Raw genomic sequence first — 21,448 nt, forward strand, 5'->3', positions numbered from 1 at the left:
AGCAGAGCCTTGGAGGGCTCAGGGAAGTTTCTGTGGTTCACATGCATCCTTGATAAGCCGAGGCCAAGCACAGGCCTGAGCAGTTTCTTGTTGAGTGACGGCTTTGCAGGATCATCCAGAACCAGGTGGGAGGGGTCCTCGAGAAGGAGAGGAGAAGTGCTGTTATCTTGAGGTTCACTGTCACCATCCAGAATGACAACCAGCCTGGATGTAGGGAAAGAAAGGGGAAGCTCCTGGGGCAGAGAGACAAACTTGGAAGAGGGGACTGAGGACCCCAGACCCTCTGGCACCAGAGAGGAACCTCTCACAGCACCCAGCAGAGGCCACCCATACAGGGCCAAGACTTTGGCTATCTGGAAATTCCTGACGTCTAGACCAACCCCTTTCAGTGGTGAACAGGGTCCCTACCTTCCGGGGGCTGACATTAATTGAAGAGGTGAGCACTCATAAATGCCATAAGATGGCTTCCCAGTGACCGTCCCTGAGCCCCAACATGTTCAGCCCTGTGTTGGGTATTTTATTTGCATTGTCAATAATTTTCATAAAACTTCATCAGCTGGGTGTTGAGCTGGCTGTGGGGGTTCAGAGAAAGAGGTGATATAGGATGGACGGCCTCAGAGGACTTCCTTCAGGGGAAGAGGACTCAGAGTAGGGGAGGGTGCCTAGGGTTGGCCTGGGGTGAATCAACTCGTTCTTCCATACTGTGGCTTTCCTCCCAAACAGGGAGTGTGCCCCGCCCCCCAGTGTGTTTGAGCCACAACCCGACTGGTGGGCTCTGTCAGTCCCTCCTACACACAGAAAGAATTGCACTTCTCTCGCATCGTGAGGGAGAAAGAAATAAGATAGGCTGCCGAGGCTTCAGGCGCTAAAAGAAAAAAAAAAAAATCCTTGCACATGGGCTCTGAGGCTTGAGAGGTTGGGACTGAGGTCCAAGTTGAGACGGCTCCTGGGTGCGTGCGCACGCTGACCACGCTGGTGGCAATCTCTCACAGCTGATGCTTCCTAGCCTGGGCCTGGGCTGGGGGTGTTTGAGTAATGACTGTACATCTATTTTTTAGGTTTTCAAGAATGAGGATATACCTTTTTCTAGGGACAAACATCCTTAGGAAACCCCCGTCGCAGTCTTGGTATTCTGGGGTCGATATTGTGAGGGATCTCTTGAACTTGCTAACAAGGAGAAGGCAGAGGTGAGTTGGACCTGGCTTCCTCTTCTGAAAAAATGAATAAATACAGGTTGTTTGGGTAACTTCTCTTCAAACTGGTTCCCTGCAGAGTTAAAAAGCAAAACAAAACAAAAATATCCACCAAGATACCCAGCACGGCCACTGCAGGCATTTAGGCTGTCTGGTTATTGACTCTTTTAGCCATAGAACCTGACTGTAGTAGCCCCTGGTGAAGGTCCACCCTGCCTAGGCTGAGAAAGGAGGCAGTCCTGGGGGAGGGACAGAAGATGGACATGACAGTTCCAGCTAGCAGGGTGGGCCGTGTGCCACCATAGAGGCTCAAATGAAGAGAAAGTTACATCCAATTGGTAGGAATCATTGGTCGGGGGACACCATCAAGAGAGGCTTGGAGGAAAGAAGAAACTTTGAGATGACACTTGAACTTCAGCGGAACTTCTTTTGTTTACTGTTTTATAGGCGATTAATTATAGGACTTGTAAATTATAGAAAGTGTCATGTTAATTATACAAAATATTTAAAAAGTATAAAGAAGAAAATTAAAGTACTCATGATCCCAGCACCCAGAGAGAATACAAGTAACATTTTGACGTACTTGCTTCCAGACTTTTGTCTCTGTGTATGCATGTCTATATGTTCACACATTGGGCCTATACTGAATAAATACTTTTGAATCCCACTTAATAAAAGAATGGGTTTCAACATATCGTGAGATATTTCTCAAAGACACTATTTATAAATGCATTGCCTGCTTGCCCAATAGTTTAACTATTTTCCAATTAGACATTCACTTTGTTTCTATTTTCTCACAATTATGAATAATATTTTGCTGAATCTTCTCATGCATAAGTTGAATGGGAAAGTTTTGCAGAGATTGGTGTGAGGGCGGAGATGACAGGTAAGGGGTGTTCCAGAAAGCCCTCAGTGAGAACAAACACACGGAGAAGGCGCGCTCAGGAGCTCAGCATGCTGTTTGGCTGGAGCGCAGGTGCATTTGGCAGGCAGGCAGAGGCAGGCAGTTGAGGACCGTGACTGGCTGGCTGGGAGGTAAGCCCTTAGTCGAGAGGTGACGGGCAACCACTGATGGGTTCTGCATGGGTTCAGGACAGAGTCAGAGAAGTGCGCATGCTGAGCAATGCAACGGTGGTGTCAGAGGACAGTGAAGGGAGGGGGAAGAATCTGGAGACTGGGAGACGAGTTGGAGCTGGGTGGGAGTGAGCGCCGGGGTGTGTGAGTGCTGCGCTCCTGTGAGGGCATCTGGGATGGAAGTGGGGGTGGCGGCTTGGACGCCGTGACTCTGACTTACAGGCCAGTTGGGCACATAGCCAGCAAAGACCGAGCCACTGACAGCTTTCCAGCTTTGAGTCTTCGTGACGGGGAGAACGGGGCAGACATGAAGACGTCGAAACCCAGAAGGGGGAGTGACTCGTGCAAACCTGTGACCTAGTTAGAGGTTAAGTCAGGCCAGAAGCCAGATGCTCTGTCTTCCAGTCAGGAAGCCATTAGCATGGCGGATGTTAGAGATTCCCTGCTAGAGGAGCATTAGACCCCGTACATCCTGGAGCCTGTGCCCCGGAGATCATCCTGAGACCAGCTCCTGTCAGCTGTGACTTTGGACCTTTTTTGCTTGTTGGAACCTGGGTTGGGCACTGCCTGTGATTGGGAAATGGGCAAAAGGAAAAAGAAATCAAGCTTCTTACTTTGTTCTTCAAACTCAGCTCCTCTTGAGGCCAAGTCGACTGGACAAAGTGGTGGAAGAGAGAAAAAAAAAAAAAAAGACACACACACAAAACCAAACCACCTAACAACAACAACAACAACAACAACCCTCTTTTTGTCATTCCAAAGGATGGGCCAGAGGGTTGTCTGTTTGTATGGGAAGTGCTCTTTGGATCTCTTGCCACAGCGGGTCCCTGGTCCTTGACAGCACCTCCTCTGCAGGGCTGCTGGGCAGACGGTGCCACCCGGGAAGGCAACAGACAGTTCGTTCCATCGGCATGTGCCTCGTTATACATGCGCGCACAGTGCCTTTTTATCTCACATTTAAATTGTGCTTTTCCTCCCCTGATTGGTTTTGTGACATCAAACAGTTTTCAACAGTTTGAAAAATCAAGACCAGTATATAATAATAGCAAAAATAAAAATAAGAAAAAGAAACAAAACAAAACACAAAAAGCCCTCACCTGATCTCCCCAGCATTTCATTGCTGCTTTGGAAATTGAGAGCTGTGCGTGGGATATTGGCGGCTAACAACCATGGAAATAAAAAATGATTTTTGATCTTGAGGACTAATATTATTCATATTTTTTCATAGCCTCAAACAATGTCTTCAGATAATTCAGGTAAAGGCAAGCCAGAAACAAAACAACATCATAAAGGCATTATTATATACAGACACTTTCAGCTACACTACACGCCTCGCAGTGCCTTTGAACCCCGGATGATGAGAGAACCGGCTTGCACTCGTGGGGATACACTTGGCGATGTCTTGACTTCAACAGAGGGTAGTGAAACAAAATTCTCTGGCTTTAGATATGTGTTTGTCGCTGGCTCCACAGAGTTCTGCCTCTTCTTCTGTGTTTACCATCCATCAGGACTCCATTTGGGAGGCCACGGACAGGCTGTGACATGCAGGTGTGCTCCCCACCTGCACAGCAGGGGCCTTAACCTTGCGGCCTGGAGGTCTGGACCAGCTCCCGGCGTGGGTGGGGAGGGTGAAGCTGCGAAGGACAAGGCTTTCATCAAGAAGAATTTGGCACGGGAACCTTTCCCAGCCCTAGTTTCTCCCAATGAACACTGGCCAGCATCACTGAATTGGACGAGGGCAGAGGACTGGGATGCACTTAGAAAGGACAGAGGGAGCAGAAGGAGGGAGAGGAAGCTGTTCCCTGGGGAAATCACTCACTCCTTATGGAAACTATTTGTTCTCTGATTTGAAGGTGCCAATAGTGTTGCAGCCAAGGAATGCACCTCCCCTCCTCCCCACCTTCCTCCCTCCCCACCTTCCTCCCTCCCCACCTCCCTCCCTCTCCTGGGCCGCACTGTGGAGTTCCTCGCCTACAGCAGGCTTTTGGTGTATCTACCAGCTTTGACTTCAAGTCGTGCCTTTTTAAGCTGGTCTTCTGAGCTGCCGGGACCTCACTTTCCATAACACTGGCCACGGTGGCGTTCATTTGGTACCTGCTGTATATCTCCTATGGTTGTCAGTCCTGGCTGGCGGAGCCTGCAGGGTGGTGCACACCCTGATCTTGAAGTTGGTTGCCAGCTGCAGATGTTAACTGAGCCTCCTCTTCTTGTTTTTCCACAGCATCTATGCTTGGACATCGAGTTACCGTTTGTAGGTCAACTGATCATTCTTTCTCCATCCCACAAAGAAAGCAAGACCTGAATGCAAAGGTGTGAGTTCATAAAGGCCTCATGGAAGGTAGGACTTTCATTCTGGAAGTTATAACACACCCAGTTGCAGGGATTTCCGAGGACTTAGTTGGCTGTGGTTTCTCCAGCCGACATGTTTTCGATGGTCCGTGCCTTGAAAAGCCAACATGTTTTTCACCACCTCCACTAGAACTCTTCTACTGTGTCCTGAACCAAAAGCAGTTTTCTCCATGAATTTCCTCTGTGCTAAAGGACAGTTGGCCCACACCATCAGCATCCAGATTCGCTCACCAGTCTTGCTCTCCCTAGATCAGTTCTCCCACGGCATTCACACCTTCATTCCTTGGTTAGTCCTTGTGTGTCAATCATGGCTCTCTTGTGCCATATGCTGGTGATAACAGTGTGGAATAGATTGGCCTGATGTGCATTGGTCTCTGAGAAGCCTGCCAGGATTTTGTAAAGAGAAAATTGTTTACATAGACAGTGTCCACAAACCCCTGGAAAAGCAAGAGAAATAGTTCCCCCATTTCTGCCCCATCCTCTCACTGAATTGGCCCCCACCCACCCAATGGGCCTGGAACTGTTTTAGGCTTTTCCTCCTGGGCAGCACATCCCCCTACCCTGGACTTAGTGGTCACTGAGCTAGGACAATCACTCACTGGAATCTAATTTCAGTCCTTTAAAGGTTAATTTATCCTTTTTCAGGCTATGTACTCATTTAAACTAAAATTACCCAGCTACTAGCCTTCTCGATAGCAATTACATCCAACGAAAGCAAACTACTGAGCTTCATGTATTGGTAATGGCCTTTCTTTCTATATTTTTCCTTAGGGATAAAGTTGAATGGGGAAATTAGTCGCATTAAGCTAGAAAAATAGTGAACAAAATACATATTTTATATTTTTAAAAAATATCCTCCTGTTACCAATTATGGTCTTTATTAGAAACAGGTATTTTCACATTATAGAGCTTGTCTTTACATTAAACAGAGCAAACCCAAATGAATAGTTACTTAAGAGGATCTTTTTAATAAATACTCAAGTCCATTTTAATATCTAATAATAGTGGCTGCCTCAAGTATTCAAATTTTAGCATAACCAGCAGGAAAACTGTTTGATGTTTTAATTATGTCCCTGAAAATGCTGAATGGGTTATAAAAAGCAATTTAGAGAAAATAAAAAAAGGGATTTTTCTTTATTATTAGTGTTTTGGGGGAAAAGACATTTTCTACATCCCATTAGAAAACCTTTCTGCATTGTAAAAACACTATCTGCTGATAAAGTAGGCCAAATAAGCAAAGGATTTGCATCTGCTCATCTGCTGTAAGTATTCTCATTTGAGGGAAATTTCTGGAAAAAAAAAAAAAAGACCTCAGAGGAAATATATTCCAAGGAGGGGAAGCTATGGAAATTGAGCATGCCTTGGAAGAAAGGAAGAAAATCTTTTAATTATATTTAAAATTAGCCAGAACCTTGTACTTGTCCCAAAGAGATTCCTGGGAGGGTTGGAAGTTTCTGATGAACGGCTGATGTAATCACTTCAAAAGCCCCACCTGGAAGTCTGGACCGGGGAGGAGGCTGTGGGGACATTCCGGGGCTAGAGCCTGCTGGCCCTGGGTCATTCTTCTGGGCAGGAATCAGGAAAGCGGTCCCTGAGGAGAGGGAAGCAACGAGAAGGAGGTATTTCCAAGGAACGGAACCAGATGTACAAGCTACGGGCTGCGAATGGGGCTCAGCAGAGGGGCCATACACCAAAGGGGGAGGGGGCAGGCAGGATTTGGGGTTAACTCTTTCTTCCCCCAGAAGGTGGAAGCCCAGCCTGCTGGGTGCCTGGTCTTTGGGCAACAGTAAAGCCTTCTTCCCAAGGGCCAGATGCAAGGTACCATGAAGAACGTGTGGAAACAGTTCTTTCCCTGCATTCGCTGCCCTTCTGGTGGGGCAGGGAAACTGGGCTGCAAGTTGGAATTCGCTGCAGAGGTTCTACTCACTCTCCTCTTCTGCCCCTCTAACCCCTTCTCCTGCCCTTCCTCCTTGTTCTTCTTTCCCTTCTCTTTTCCCGCTCCTCTTCCTTCTTCCAATCTCTTTGCCCAAACTGCATTCCAGACTCGACTTAACCCGAGCATCTTGAAGGAGGAACCCAGTCATCGATATTCTTTCAAACTCCCCAGATGATGTGCAACAAAGTTAGAAGACCAGTGTTAATGTGGCCTAAACTTGACAACTGCCTGGAGGCTGGTGGAATGCAAATCTGGCTAGTCGGAACCAACTCAGTGATGCTGGTGTTAGCAGGGGACCACGCCTGAGGAGTAAAGCTGATTTTCTGCCACTGGTACTTCCTTATATTTCTGCCTTTTTAACCAAACAGTACAGAGTCGCCCCTCAGTATCCGTGGGGTGGGGGACTAATACCCAAAACCACGATGCTCAAGTCTCTTACATAAAACGGTTTCGGGGCTGGGGAGATAGCTCAGCTGGTAGAGTGCTTGCCTCGTAAGCACAAGGCCCTGAGTTCAATCCCCAGTACCGCAAAAAAAAAAAAAAAAAAAAAAATGGTTTCGTGTTTGCATAGAACCTATCCACACCTTCCTGAATATTGTAAATCAATATCGTAACATTGGGTTACTTACAATATTGAGAGCAATGTAAATGCTGTGCAAATAGTTGTTGTACATATTGTATAGGGAATAGTGACAAGGGCGTCTATGCACGTCTGGGACAGATGATTTTTTCCAAATATTTTCAGTCCTTGGTTGATTGAATCTGAGGATGCAGAACCTGCATCAAGGAAACCTGGGGATACCAGGGCTGAGTATTTTTTAAATGGTTAGGAGCTCAAGGGGTTCTCTTTTTTGGGGGGGTGGGTACTGGGGATTGAACTCAGGGCACTCGACTGCTGAGCCACATCCCCAGCCCTATTTTGCTATTTAGAGACAGGGTCTCACTGAGTTGCTAAGTGCCTCACTTTTGCTGAGGCTGGCTTTGAACTCATGATCCTCTTGTCTTAGCCTTCTGAGCCGCTGGGATTATAGGTGTGTGCTACCATGCTTGGCTTCAAGTGGTTCTCTTTAGAATAGGGCTTATTAGTCCAATAAGTTGTATTTGTAGTGCAGGTAGATTCTAGTCTTAGGAGACATTTTATTCTGTTTTGCTAGAACATTTTTGAACCTAGTACTACCCAGCTGTCTGGTTCTTGGACCAAGACGGTATTTATCTTCAGGGATCTTGGTTTTGTCCACGTTTCTTCTTCAAAGTATATTCAAAGTGTTGCAATATTATTCTGTTCAGAAAAGGAGGCTGGGTTTGCTTCATTTATTTACCAACCAATATTGATGAATTCTCGACTTCGTGCAGGCGCTGTTGGGAGCGGAGAATGAACAGCAGACTAAGGCTCTGTCGTGGGCGTCACGGTCCTGCAGGGCCTGTTCTTTCATGTAACGTGGAAGTGCGGCTGGTGAGCTCAGCTTCATTTGTGGCCTGCTGTGTCATTCTTTCTCTGCAGAGATCTGAAAGCCTTGCCCTTTGAATGCCCCTTGCCACACTGGACCCCGCGTGTCATAGAGATGACGGGAAGGAGCCGATGCTGTTGAGTTCCTCTCACATGCCTGACATTGAAAACATTCCTAGAGTGCTGCCTGCTCTGAAGTTCAGCAGTAGCCCAACAGGTGGGTATTATTGTGCCCATTTTACAGATGAAGAAGTATAGAAGGGTTAAGAAATTTGTGCAAAATCTTGTAGCTACTAAGCGCACAGAATCCACATTTAAGCACCGTTATACCATAACAACACAATTTTTTTCATGATAGTAAGCTCTGCCTGCAGAGAACAGTTGAAGATGGGAAGGAGGGAAATGCTAGAAGGCACTTGAGAAATAATGTTTGCAGCAATTATTGCAGCCCTCCTTTCTGCTGATGAGGTAATTGAGATGCATTCTCAATGAATATTTGCTGGATGAAGAGATGGATGGATGAAAGCCAAAGATTAATTAAACACGTCTACACCTACCTTTAAAAAGAACAGACATTCATTCCCTTTCCTAGATCCTTAGTCTGGGGTGAGCCTCCTAGGTCATGAGAAACCCCAGAGTAGGCGATTTAGCTCAGAGAATAATTTCTATTATGTTGATGACCATTAGTCATGTGCTGCCCATCATGGTGTCAGTCATTTTATATACAACAATGAATTTCATCTTTAGTGTAATTTTACAGATGAAAAAAACCAGGTTCAGAGAAGCTAACTCACTCAGTGGCCCAGTGAGTAAAGGGCAGACCCAATGGACATTCAAGGTCAAGACTTGGATTTCCAAGGTCAGGTTCTTCCCGCAGTACCATAGGCTCCAAGTGAAGTTTCCTTAGTGGACTTCAGGATTTTTCCCTCCAAAGCATTTGAACACTGTAACAGCTGCTGTGGGACCCCCTGCACTCAGCCTAGCTCCGTGACCCCCATGAGGTCATCAGCAGTCACAATTTCCAACCTCTCTTGATGGCTCCTTACTGTGCTGGCGCAGAGGACAGGCCAGAAGTGCCAGAGTTAATGTCCCCCGGGGGGAATTGGTAAATAAAGGATCCCAGCTTCCTTGCTCAGCGACAAGGGGGCAGCATGGCCCCCAGTTTCTCAGGGTCTCTGGTTGGACTGAGTCCCATGGCCCACAGAGTTTGCTCACAGGCCCGTGCTTTCTGGGTCTCACTTCTCTACCCACTCTGAGCACTTTCTTGGCTCAGGTCTCAGATCAAGTGCTTATACCTACATTTTCCCCCTTAGGTTTTACTTTTGGGGAAACCAAAACTAAGAAAGGCACCCCCTCCTCAATACCCAGAAACTAGGGAGCCTCCAGGACCATGCCAGTGACAAGAATAGAAGCATGGTGGTGATCGAACGTCTTTAATGGAAGAAAGATTTTCCTTCTTCTGCCTTGCTCCTCTGGAGGGAAGACTGATGGGTTTCTCACTCCTTGAAAAGGATGGATGGATTTTCCAGGGTCACATGACTTCTATGAGGTAGGGAACCCCTAGAGAGTTTGGCAGGTGGTGAGACACATTTAGCTGCACGCCTCTGCTCCTGGTGCCCACCACAGGCTGTGGATTTTAGTGCCCAGACAGGCAGGTGGTTGGCCTGTCTGCGGTAGTGCTCTTGTAGGCTGGAATGGGGGATGGGGCTGCTCAGAAGAACCCTGGCATGAACCTGACCATGCCAGCCTCTGGAGCTTGCCAAGAAAGCCCAGGGTGCCAACTGCAGGAGCGGAGGGTGAAGGACAGCAGGACATGGCAGAGAGGATAGCTCTGAGGGATCTAGATAGAAGCGCTCATCTGCCATTGTTCTTTCAGGTGACCCATGATTATTAAGTTCACCGTGTACAGGCTGGAGTGACAATCAAAACATTTAGTTATCATTATCTGAAGGCTGTGCCAAACATTGCCCTTTCAGTTACTGGATTTAAGGGTGCTCTGAAAGGTCCAGGGGAGGGACTGGTCAGGTGGGAGACATGGGACACTGGAAGGTTGCAGCAGCAGTTAATTACGGTGGATGCAGAAACATTTCAGTTAACAATTGTTCCTGTCATGCAGGTGCATAATGACAAGGTGTGCCTGGTGTCTGGCACAATGCTAGGTGCTGGGAAAATAACAGTGAGACGGAGTGACATCTCGGGACATAGGCTGTCCTCAGTTCATTACACTAACGAGCTATGATTGTGAACTGGGATGGAGGTTCCAGGAAAGAAGCTCTGCTATGAGAGTAGAAAACACGGAGCCTCTCTCAGTTCATGGTCAGGGGAGACTTCCCTGAGGACAGACGTGAGCTAAAGCCTACAAGTGAAGGAAGTGAGGAGTGGGACAAGACCTTTCCAGAAAGCAACAGCATTCATGCAAAAGCCCTGGAGTGGAGGAAGACGCAGTGCATTTGAAGGGAAGAAGTTCAGCGTGCCTTAACCAAGGGCACGAGGGGTGCAGAGTGCTCCGAGATGACGTTGGAGGCTCCCACGAGGGCCAGACCAGGCAGGGCTTGCTTGATATTGGGATTTGGGGTTTTATCTTCAGGGTCACTGAAGGCTTTTAAATGGGCATTCACATTCTCACAATGATCACCATACCTGTGGTGATCCTTTTGAGAAGGATGGAGAAGGGTGACAACAGCGGACACCCAAACCCAGTTAGGGTGTCAAGCAGAGGTAAGGATGGTCCGTGCTAGGTGGTGGTGATGGCCGGCGGGGAAAAGGAGGAGACACTGGAGAGGATAGATGGGTGGGCAGAGGGAGGAGAGGGCCCACCTCAAGGTTGGCGCCTCACCTTCTGGTTCCTTTAACAGGAGGGATGGGGCTGGGGTTTCCACAAGGGTGGATCCACTAGGATTCCTCTCTGTATGAATAGGTATGGGCGATGTGATCCCCAAAAGCCATGTTCCAGTTCTCCATTGCTGACGTTCGTGAACAAGAACAACCTAACCTGCAGTAAACACTGTTGCCGTCTTTGAAAGGAACTCCTAAGAAGTGGTTTTCTAGGTCATGGTTCTCCAAGTTATTAGGATATAAACATCTCAGGACTTCCTGTCCTGTCTCATTCCTAGACACCTTAGAGAATGGATTTTTTTTTTTTTTTTTTTAGAGGAGGAAAAGTTTATTTGAGGCTCAAAGTTTCAGAGGTCTTAGTCCATAGATGGCTGACTCCATAACTTTGGGCCCAAGGTGAAGCAGAATGTCATGGCAGAAGGACATGGAGGGGGAAAGCAGCTCAGGACATGGCAACAAGGAAGCAGAGAGCCAAGAGAAGATTCTGAAGGGATATTCTCTTATTTTTCCTATGGGGGAAAGAAGTGGAGTTGTGCAGCTTGACATGAGCCAGTGACGTAAGCTTGTAGGGTGGCTCATCTCTGGTGCTTCGTGTCCTTGTTTTTAACAGGAGGGTATTGGCTAAGGAGGACCCTGAGGTTCTTTCCTGTGCCCCAATTCTATATGTCTTTTATCTTGTAATCCCATGACAGAGCTCATTTAAGCACCCCAGGGGGTTTGTAAACACCTAGGAAGGTTTGGACTATTTCACCCGGAGGGTTGGGAAATCTCCAGGATGCTCTGAACACATTGGGAGGGAAAACTCCCCAAGTCCTGGGTCAGGTTGGGCAGGAAGCTTGCTTTTCCTAAGGCCTGTGAGAGAATATGTGCTGTGTCTTTGGAGAATTTGAGAACCAGAGCTCAGCCCAGGCTGCCTATGTGGGGAGGGTAGAGTTGGGTCTGGATGCCCGAAACCCAGGTTCCTTTGTCCTTACTAGAGGGAGGCCATTTTTTTTTTTTTTTTAAACCAAAGCCTTAGTGCCCCAGTAATGTTCTAGAAGGCGACTCTGCTGTGCACTGTTTCAGTGGCTGGGGGGCGGGGGGCTCTCCCCCTCTTCCCTTTCATGCTACTCAGTGTACAAATCCATTAGCATTGCTTTTTCTTAAGCATCTAAGATGTTATAGCCTACCGCTGAAGTCATCTGCCTGGCATTTCAACCTTTCTTTAGGGGACAATTGTGTCTTCAGTCAAAGACCTCTTGACAAGAGAAAATGGGAACCTGGGATGGAATAATGCGGCCAAGTGCCTGCTGTCCACCTGCAGAATGTGACTCTGTGTCATTACTTTCCAAATTGTTGTGCTGAAAGATTTTTCTTGTTTACATCTCTTTATGCTCCAGCATTTAACCTTGGGTTCCGAGGACTCTCCCCCTTCCTGCATCTTACCACAGCAATTATTTCCTTTGTGGTCTTCATTTTATGTAATTATGTTGGACAGTCATTGTGAAAGCATTTACTTAGTGGCAGAGGAGAGCGAGACGTTTGCCTCAGATTCCCTCTGCTCTGGGAACCTACACGGGTCATTACCGACTCTAATCTTCTTCTTCTCTCTCTCTCTCTCTCTTTTTTTTTTTTAAGAGCTCTGCCCCCAAATTGAAATGGAGAAGACACATGCCTATCAGTCTAACAAACAAGGTTTTGAAAATGACCATGGACTGTGATCTTATCTCACAGAGACCTTGTCAGTAGAAGAGACACAGGAAAAGTTGCAGTAGCTGACAAAGTAATGATTATAGGTGGTTTTCAGCCTGGGAAGGTGGGTGTTTTTAATTCTTTATTTTATTATCGAAAATTCAAACATAAAAACACAGACAGGATACTGCTGGTGGAAATGTAAGATGGTACAGCCACTTTGGAAAATGGTTTGGAGATTTCTTAACTAGTAAAACATAGTTACTGTAGGGCTTGGCAATTCCACCCAAGGGAAGTGAAAACATGCATACACACAAGTTTCCACATGAATGTTCATAGCGATGTTATTCATAATGCCCCAAAGTGGAAACCATATAAATATTCATCCACTGATGAACAGGTAGGTAAAATGTGAGATAGCCATAAATTAGAATATTATTTGGTCAAGAAAAGAAATCAAGTATTGATCCATGCTACCTTGTGAATGAACCTTGAAAACATTGTACTAAGTGAAGATGCTAGTCTTGAACTCCATTTATCTGAACTGTCCACAATAAGCAAATCATAGAGATGCAAAGTACATTTGTGGTTTCGTAAGGGGCCTGGTGATTGGCAGGTTATGGCAAGGGGGTACAAGGTTTTCTTGTTAGGGTAATGGAAATGTTATAGAATGGACTGGTGATGAATGCACACTCTGAATGTACTAAAAGTCATTGAACTGTATAATTTCCATGAATGCGTTGTATGGTATATAAATAATAATATAATAAAACTGTTTTAAAAAGAAAATAAGTATAATAGTCAGGTGAAGCCTGAGTACCCATCTTGGCAGCTTCAACAGTTACCAGCTTTGAGTCAATCAGGTGCTACCCTGTATTTTAACCCTTTTCCTCTCAGACATTAATATCATCCCATCTGTATTTCAGTATGTATCTCCAAAAGGTAAGGGCTCTTTTAAAGACATAACCATTACCACAACTAAAACTCTAATGGTAACTTCTTAGTATCTTCAAGTATCTATTGTACAAATTTCCGCTTTACAATCGTCTAAACCAGGATTCAAATGGAGTCTGCACATTGCAGATGGTTGAAATGTTCTTAAGTGTCTTTTAATTCTTCCTTGGTCTCTTTTTTTCCCACCTCTGAAATTCATCTACAGTCCTTAAGAAACCAAGTCTTTGTCCCAGGCTGTGTCCCCAGCCTGGACTTTGCTGATGATGTCCTTGTGATGTAGTGAAGCACGTTCCTCTGTCTTCCGTGATTCTTGCAGTTTGTTTCTCCCAGGGGCTGCCTACATTGATTCATGGGTGGTATTTTGTCCTTCCATCAGGAAGCTCAAGATGTCCAGGGGACCCTCTTTGTGATTCTCGCCACTAGTGGTCATCAAGGTTTAGATCCATCAATTCATTAGGAGAGTAGGATTTAAAAAAAACAACAACAACGCGTATGATTCCTTCCCCACGTGCTAATTGGAGCCAGGTGTCTTTATCTCACTTTGCTGACGCATCAGAGACTTGTCCCATCCTAGGTAGGTCCTTCCCTAGGTAGGATGGGAGGCATTTCCCTGGAGTTTCTCGAAACCCCATTGCCTCTCCCAGCATGCAGTGAGAACAGATCCAGCTGCTCAGGGTGGGATCAGAATGGCAGAGACCTGTCTGTCTCTTACCACTTCCACCCCGACATCCACCCGCCCTCCTCTAGCACATGATGCTCACCCATCTCCACACTTTCACCAGCATGGTCTCGGCTTGGATTGCTCATTTATTCACTATTTACAGAACACCTGCTAAGTGCCCAGTCCCATGCCAGGAACTGAGAAGAGAAGAATCAAGGACAGAGACTGTCCTTCCCCTTAAGAAGATAGTCCAGTGCAGGTGGGCAGCTGACAAACGAATGGGTCATTATGAAATCCCTCTCGTCCTTTGAGACTCAGTTTAATTATCATCTCTTATTCGTGGTCTTCTCTTTCTCCCTCCTACCCCTCCAGCGGAACTGACTGCTCCCCTTGCAAGCTCCCTTGGCCCTGGCTGCGGATCCAGTGCTCATCATACAGAGGAAGAGTCAGGAATGTGGATATTTGCACTGCGCCGGTGATTATGAGCTCATTGGGAGAGGATCTGTATCCTATTAATGTGTGCATTTGGGTTCTATTATTTACTAGCTGTGTGATTTGGGACAAATTACTTAATTTCTCTAGTCTCAGTTGTGATATGGGCTAACCCTAGGACCTACCTCCAAGGGTTATATTGAGGATTGAAGATTGAAGATGGTTTTTAAGTACCTATTTGCTGAATCTCTGACTTATTAATGAATGGGATATGATCTCTAATTTTCAGTAGTTTATAAATTAGCAAATAAGATAAATGTGAACATAATTAACAGGGCAATGTGCGAAGACTTGGAATCAGGAGGCAGAACTCTAAGATGCTAAACATGAGCTTTTTGTCCTGGAGGGCAGTGGTTCTCACCTGGGGTGACTGTCCCCCCATCCCAGGCATTTGGTATTGACCGGAGACATTTTGGTTGTTATAACTGGGGAAGGTGCTGCTGGCATCTAGTGGGTGCAGGGATGTTGCTACATATCCTACAATGCATAGGACAGCTCCCTCTGAATCTCTCCCCAGAGCAAAGAATTCGCCAGCCCCAAAGGTCAATAGTTCTGAGGTTGGGAAACCCAGTTTCAAAGCCTTCCTACTCAAAGTGTGGTCCACAGAAGGGCAGTATCGACATCACCCAGGTGCTCATCAGAGATGCAGAATCTTCAGCTCTGTCCCAGGTTGACTGCATCAGAACCTGCCTTTTACCAGCTTACCGTGCAATATGTGCACACACTACAGTTTGAGAAGCAGTGTTCTAGAACAGCAGTGTTCTATTAGCATCACCTGGGGAGATGATGGTGGTAGAAATCCTAACACCCAGGCCATATACCCCATGCCAGTGAAATCAGAATTCCTGGAGAGGAACCTACGCATTGTTGTCTTGTAAATTTCCTCATGCAATTCAGGTAGTCATCCCGGGCTGACAATCATTGCTCATGAGCCTACAGTCTGATGGGTGGAGAGACTTGCCAGGAGACCACAGTGCATGGTGAAGCTAATCCTGGAAAGAACAGAGCCCAAGGAGGGATCAGCCACAAGTAGGGACCATTTGTTGGAATCTGTGGGAGCCCAGAGACCTCACCCCCAACCCTTACCTCCCACCCCATCCCCAAGGTTGTTTCAGTTTTGGGGTCTATTGAAAGAAGGTCTTGGAGGTGAAACCCTCTGAGAGGCCCATGGTGTGGCTTAATGAAGATTTGGTGAACGAATGAAAAAAAAGTGAATGAATAATCTTATACTAAGGGTCAAATAAGTGGTATGGATGACAGATCCTCTGGGAGATCAGGAACAGTGAGTCACTCATCAGTAAGGGCTTTGAGGAGGAAATAGGATTTCAGCAGGGCTCTGGGGCCAAAGGAGGGAAGAGCACACATCTGTTTCTTTTGTTCCTGTTTGGGGAAGGGGGCCTACTTAGGCTCAGGGTCTCTAAGGGGATGTGTCCATCCTAGAGCTCTCCCACCCAGATTTATAATTTAACATAGGTCCCGATGTCAGCCCAGCTGTAGATCATTAGCAATCATCTTTAGAGCTCAGCATGTAGGGGCTTCTCTTCCTTATGGAGTCAGGGGAAAAGGTTCCAGCACTTTCCACAGCCCCTGCGTCCTGGTGCTCTGTGTAGAGCAGGAGCCCAGCTCCCATACCCCCTGCATTAAAGCCCTTCACTTCTTAAAACTGGTCTTAAATGCTGAATAAAGGGTTGGCAATGGACTTAACCTCATCAAACGCTTCCGTATCTGATCTTACCTTGCGAGCTGCGGATCACGGGCAACATGAAAGGGTCCCGTTTGCAGGCTGATTTTCAATGTGTTTTTTCCCCCTCAGTTTTGTCTGTCATGCTAGGTGGAGGAGCTGGGTGGGATGTAGCAGGCGCTTGGTGGCAGATGGTTCCATTCCTGGTATTTGAGGAGCTGGAGGGATAGAAAATGTACCACATTAGGCCTTGTTGGAGGAGTTCAGCCTGGGAAAGCAAGAGTTCAGTTAGGAGGAAGCATTTTTCCCCCCCACGGAGAGCCGGCACCCGAGACTCCTCCTGTTTGGAGAATTCTCCACTCCGTGAGACTCGGAGGAGGGCAGGTGCAGCAGGGGTAGCATCCACTTTCTGTGCCTCTGGCACCTGGGATTTGGACCTGGTTTTAGTTAGTCAGCCTCACCTGTCAAAAAGCCTGCTGGAAACTGTTGGGTGCCATGGCAAAGTGACAACTGCCCCACGAGTCTGTGCCTCCGGTTCCCTCCTTCTCCGTTCCCTGGGCAGCCAGTGTTGGCCTTCACCTCAGCTGCCACCTGAAGCTGTTCTTACCTCAGTGGACTCACATTTGGTCAGAGACTCCAGGCTTTTAAGGTGAGGCAAGACTGGCGTGGTGACTTGGAAGTCAGAGGCTCCACTCAGGAGGAGAAGTGGAGGCCTCTGTGGGATGCGGTAGGAGGAGAAAGGTCCAGAACAGGTGGGCCAGGCCTGGCTCACCTTCTTCTGAGTCTGACCTTGATCCTGCAAACCGTGGGAAGCCAGGGGAAAGTCCTACGTGGGTGGTTCGTGGGTGCGCCCTGAGGTTTTATGATGGAAGCTGAGCTTTGAGAATGTCACTGGTTTCTGTTGGAGGTAGGTGCTGAGGCAGGACAGCCAGGGCCGTCCCTGGTCAGGGTGGTGACCTCCTCCGCCTCCTGGCGCCTGCATCCAGACACTTCATTAAGATTCCTGCTACTCCAGCACCTGCATGTCTCAGAGATGGAGGCTGTAACCCCAAAGTCTGGCCCTGGAGGAGCTCTGCACCCTGAGCTGAGTGGCGGGGGACAGTTGAGGACGTAGGCTCATGCTGTCTTGGTGCTATGGAAACAAACAAGTGAAACAGCATCAGGCAAAATGTGGTACTGCTGAGCCCTTCACCTGAGAGGGCCTTTGAGGGTCTGAGCCTAATGCTCATGGGAGCGTTGGCTCTCCTGTGGGTGAGGGCATGCGTGGGACAGGAGCCCCACCTTCTGCCCAGGGCTCCAGTTCTCCCAGGTTTTCTCCTTTCTCCTCAACTGAGCTTGTCCTTGCTGCATAGCACCAGCCCCGACATGGGTCTGGGGTGTCCGTCCTTTTGGTGTTTGGAGCTGGGGCCAAGATTAACCTCACTCCTGGGGCCTGGGATAGAGGGAAGCAAACCTCAGTGTCGAGTGAGACGTGGCTGCAGCTCCCGCTGCCTGGCCTAGGGGGACATCAAGTTGCTGGGCATTGTTCTTGCCTTCCAAGTGGCCCCTCTTGGGGTGCTCAGCCCCACTTCTTCTGGGAGAAAGGACCAGCCAGAGTGAATCTGAAGCAGAGGGGAGGGTGGCTGGAAATGACCTTGGCTGCAATGACCCCACAGGAAGCCATCAGCCCGTCAAATCACCTTCCTCTTGGGCTCAGGTCCTGATCTCTCCCCAAATCCAGGTCAAAGGGAGGCCTCGGGCATCTTTTCCAGAAAGCTCTAGCCCATGCACCTGTGTCTGCATCCCCCAGGCCTCTGGACAGTACTGGGTCCTCTTGGGTCCCCACGCTCCTGCAGTGTGACAGGGAGCTGCCCGCTGGCACCTGGGCCGAGCAATTAAGAAACTGCATTTTTCTCCTCTTCGATTCCCTAATTGTTATTTTTGTCCCTGCTTTCAAACCATCCCGCTTTTCATTTCATCTTGCCCCAGCCCAGTGCGCCCGGCAGAAAAAGCCAGCCTGCTCAGTGGGAGGCAATTTTCCCAGTGTGTCCGGCGATAATTCCAACACGACGGCTTTGTACATATAATTATAAAACCAGGGGCCACCAAAGTGCACCCATAGAGCAGAGTCTTGACTGTTCTTGGTTCTGTTTTAATTATTAAGCCTTAAAGCAAAAACTAGGTTTCAAAGAAAACTTTCTGTACAGTCCTCAATAGAGTTAAAGGAGGAACATTTTAAACTGATGAGCTGACACTTGTAGAAGCAAATATATTAAATAAATCATGATTCGTTTTGGGGGCAAAGTCTGACTTACATCAACTCTGGAAAAAATGGATCTTAATGAGTGACAGTTGGGTGTTTTCTGTCACTTCCTGAGGTAATGGCCGCAAGCTGACATTGCTCAGTGGGTGTCTCATACTTCTGAACAAAAGTTTTTGGAGTGAGATAGACAAGGTAGAAATCCAAGGTGACTCGGAGGAATGTCTAATGAGTGGAAAGACATATTTACTGGCAGTCCGTATGTAAGCTGTGACAGTTGACAGGACTTGATTGTAACAAATATAGTTGATGAAGAAAAGGCTGACAGACGGAGCGAGGGGGCCGTGGTGGGGGGAGAGCGAGTCAAAGGCCTGCCTTGGCTGAACCCTGTTAATGGTAAGTTGGATACAAAGCTCCGAGTCATGAAAGGCAGGCTGGATCTTGTGCTGATGTCTAAACACGGAAATGTGTTGAGCTTGCAGGAGGAGGTAATAGGTTCAGATTTGTTGACCTTTTTGCCTATAACTTTAGAAGCTGGTGTTTCTGGGAGCTTCTGGGGCCAGAGGATGACCCAGTTCTGGGACATGTACGTAAGTTCTGTGACCTGGGGGCCCAGCTTCTCTACATCTGGGGCACAGGCAGGGTCATGCCTCACCTGGGAGGCCACCATGACCAAGAGCCACTGGGCTCTGACTGGTCAGCCCCACTGGGCACCAGTAAGCTGGAGGTAGGAGGGAGGCTGGGCAATAAGACATTTCTAGAATCTTCATTCTTGGTGACCCCGGTCTCCTTCATTCTCCTGCTCCCACTCCCCTTTACTCTATTTCACCTCCGCACCCACTCCCACCCTCTCCCCAGCACAAAGGGAAGGATTGGCCTCAAAAAGGCAGAGCTGACTGGCATATTAAATGATGGCGCTCGGTAACTGACTGGTCAGGGCTTCAACAATCAGATTGCCAATGAGCTCTGCACTTCTTCCCCCAGGCAAATGTCACACTGAAACTAAACAGGACCTTTTTCATCCTACATGCTGTTTCTATGCCACATATTATTGTATGGTTGAAAATAGGCTAACTCTTTAAAATGCACAAGGCTGTTCTCCTGTGGTGGGCTCATCTTGAAGGAAAGATGGGCTGGCGTGGGGTAGGAGAGAGAGTGTCCAGTGGCCATGAGGGATTAGCCAACATCTTGACATTGACTTGTTTTTTTTGAATGAATGAATGAAGGTGCAAATTTGAAATTTGAACACTGAAAGACAGATGGATGGAAATGATTAGACAGAGGAGACCAACAAGCCTTTGGCCTCATCCATCAAGAATGGAAGGTGAAATTCTTCCCAGGGCCTCCTCATCAGCACCTCCGTCAGTCCTAATCTCCATGTTTCTTCTTTCGCTTGACCAGGGCAGATATTCCTGACCACTGGGTTGATTTCAGGTCTGCTTTATATTTGGTAAGTGGCACCTAGGCCTGTGAGTTCTTCACTGGTTTCCTGACTTTGACATCACCTCACTTACATGGAAAGCCCTTTTCTGTAGTCTTGGCTGACCTGACCCACCTTCTCCAGGTTGGTTCACGTGGATTCGATTCTGTCCTCGAAGCAGACAGAGCCCAGGCTCTTCAAGATGAAGCTCAATGGAGTCCTTCTGGGTCATAAAGAGGCCTGGCACAGTGTCACGGGCATCAACTGGTTGTGTAGCTCAGTGGGTGAGCACTTCTTATGGGAACCAGCAATTCCTGAGAATGTCCCCCATATGACTCAGCCAATTGGGAGGGTAGAGGGATAGGGTGTTACGACGTATCCAGAAGCTTGGGCTTCTTATCAATAGGAAAGCTGTTTTTTTGAATAAGATATGACAGGAGGGGAGTTGAGGGGAGAGGGTCTTGTAGCTCAAGAGTGGGGCTGCATTTGGTTTGAGATGAGGCAGTACTGTTTGGGAAAGAACAAGCCGCGACCGTTCCTCTCTTCTGCCCTAGAGGCACAGGTCTATTCTTATATATTTCCACTTTTTCTTGACTTGAACAAGTTACTTTTGTGTCTTGAGTTTCAGCCTCCTCATCTGCTGAATAAAGTCATTAGTCTAGATGACCTTGAACGTCCTTTCCGCTGAAATCTTTTGGATTTCATGACCCTCTATTGCAGAAGGTTAACAATGAGGGGAGAGAGCAGGGGAAGGGATTTCCATTAAATACTCAGAGGTCATTACTGAATGTCCAGTGCTCTCTGACAGAAAGATATTTTACTTCAGTCATTTAGGAACACCCTCAGGACCAGCTACTTATCTTGGGACTCCCAAGCTATGACACTGTGCTTGAAAGAGTTGAGGGATGAGCGCCCAGCAGCACCCCAGCTAGAGCAGGACCACCTGGTTTTGACTCCCTGCCACCCATTGCCACCCAGGCAGGGAAGGCTTCTGGTGAGAAGGACCCCAGGGGAGTCATGTCATAGCGCTGCGGGTGGGGTCTTCAGGCATGGGCTGGTCCCTACTATCCACTGTGGGGAACCTCCGCATTGCCTCAGGTAAGAGGCAGAGGGGCCAGGGAGGTCTATGCAGCTGGGTTTAATTACCTATCTTAACAACAGGAAAAAGATAACTTTCCCAAGACTTTTCTAGCTCCATGATTTTTCTCTTTCATCCCCAAATCCTTTTCACGTGCAGATCCCCAGTTTGCCCTTCCAAATCCACCGTATAGGAGGCTCCCGTGCCAGAGCAGGACTGAGTTCTGGCCTCTGCTTGACTGATAATGAGCTGTGTGGGGAAGTCAGCTTTCCCGAGGTCCCAGCTTTGTCCTGTGTGAAATGAGGGAAATGGATAAAATTGGTAATTTTTTTACTTTTAGTAGGAACTTTTAAAAAGTGACTTTCTACCCCCAAATAAAACCCTCCCCAGGACCCCATGGCATTCATTCAACTTGTAG

This window comes from Sciurus carolinensis, chromosome 5 (genome assembly GCF_902686445.1).
Source record: "Sciurus carolinensis chromosome 5, mSciCar1.2, whole genome shotgun sequence".
Taxonomy (NCBI): Eukaryota; Metazoa; Chordata; class Mammalia; order Rodentia; family Sciuridae; genus Sciurus; species Sciurus carolinensis.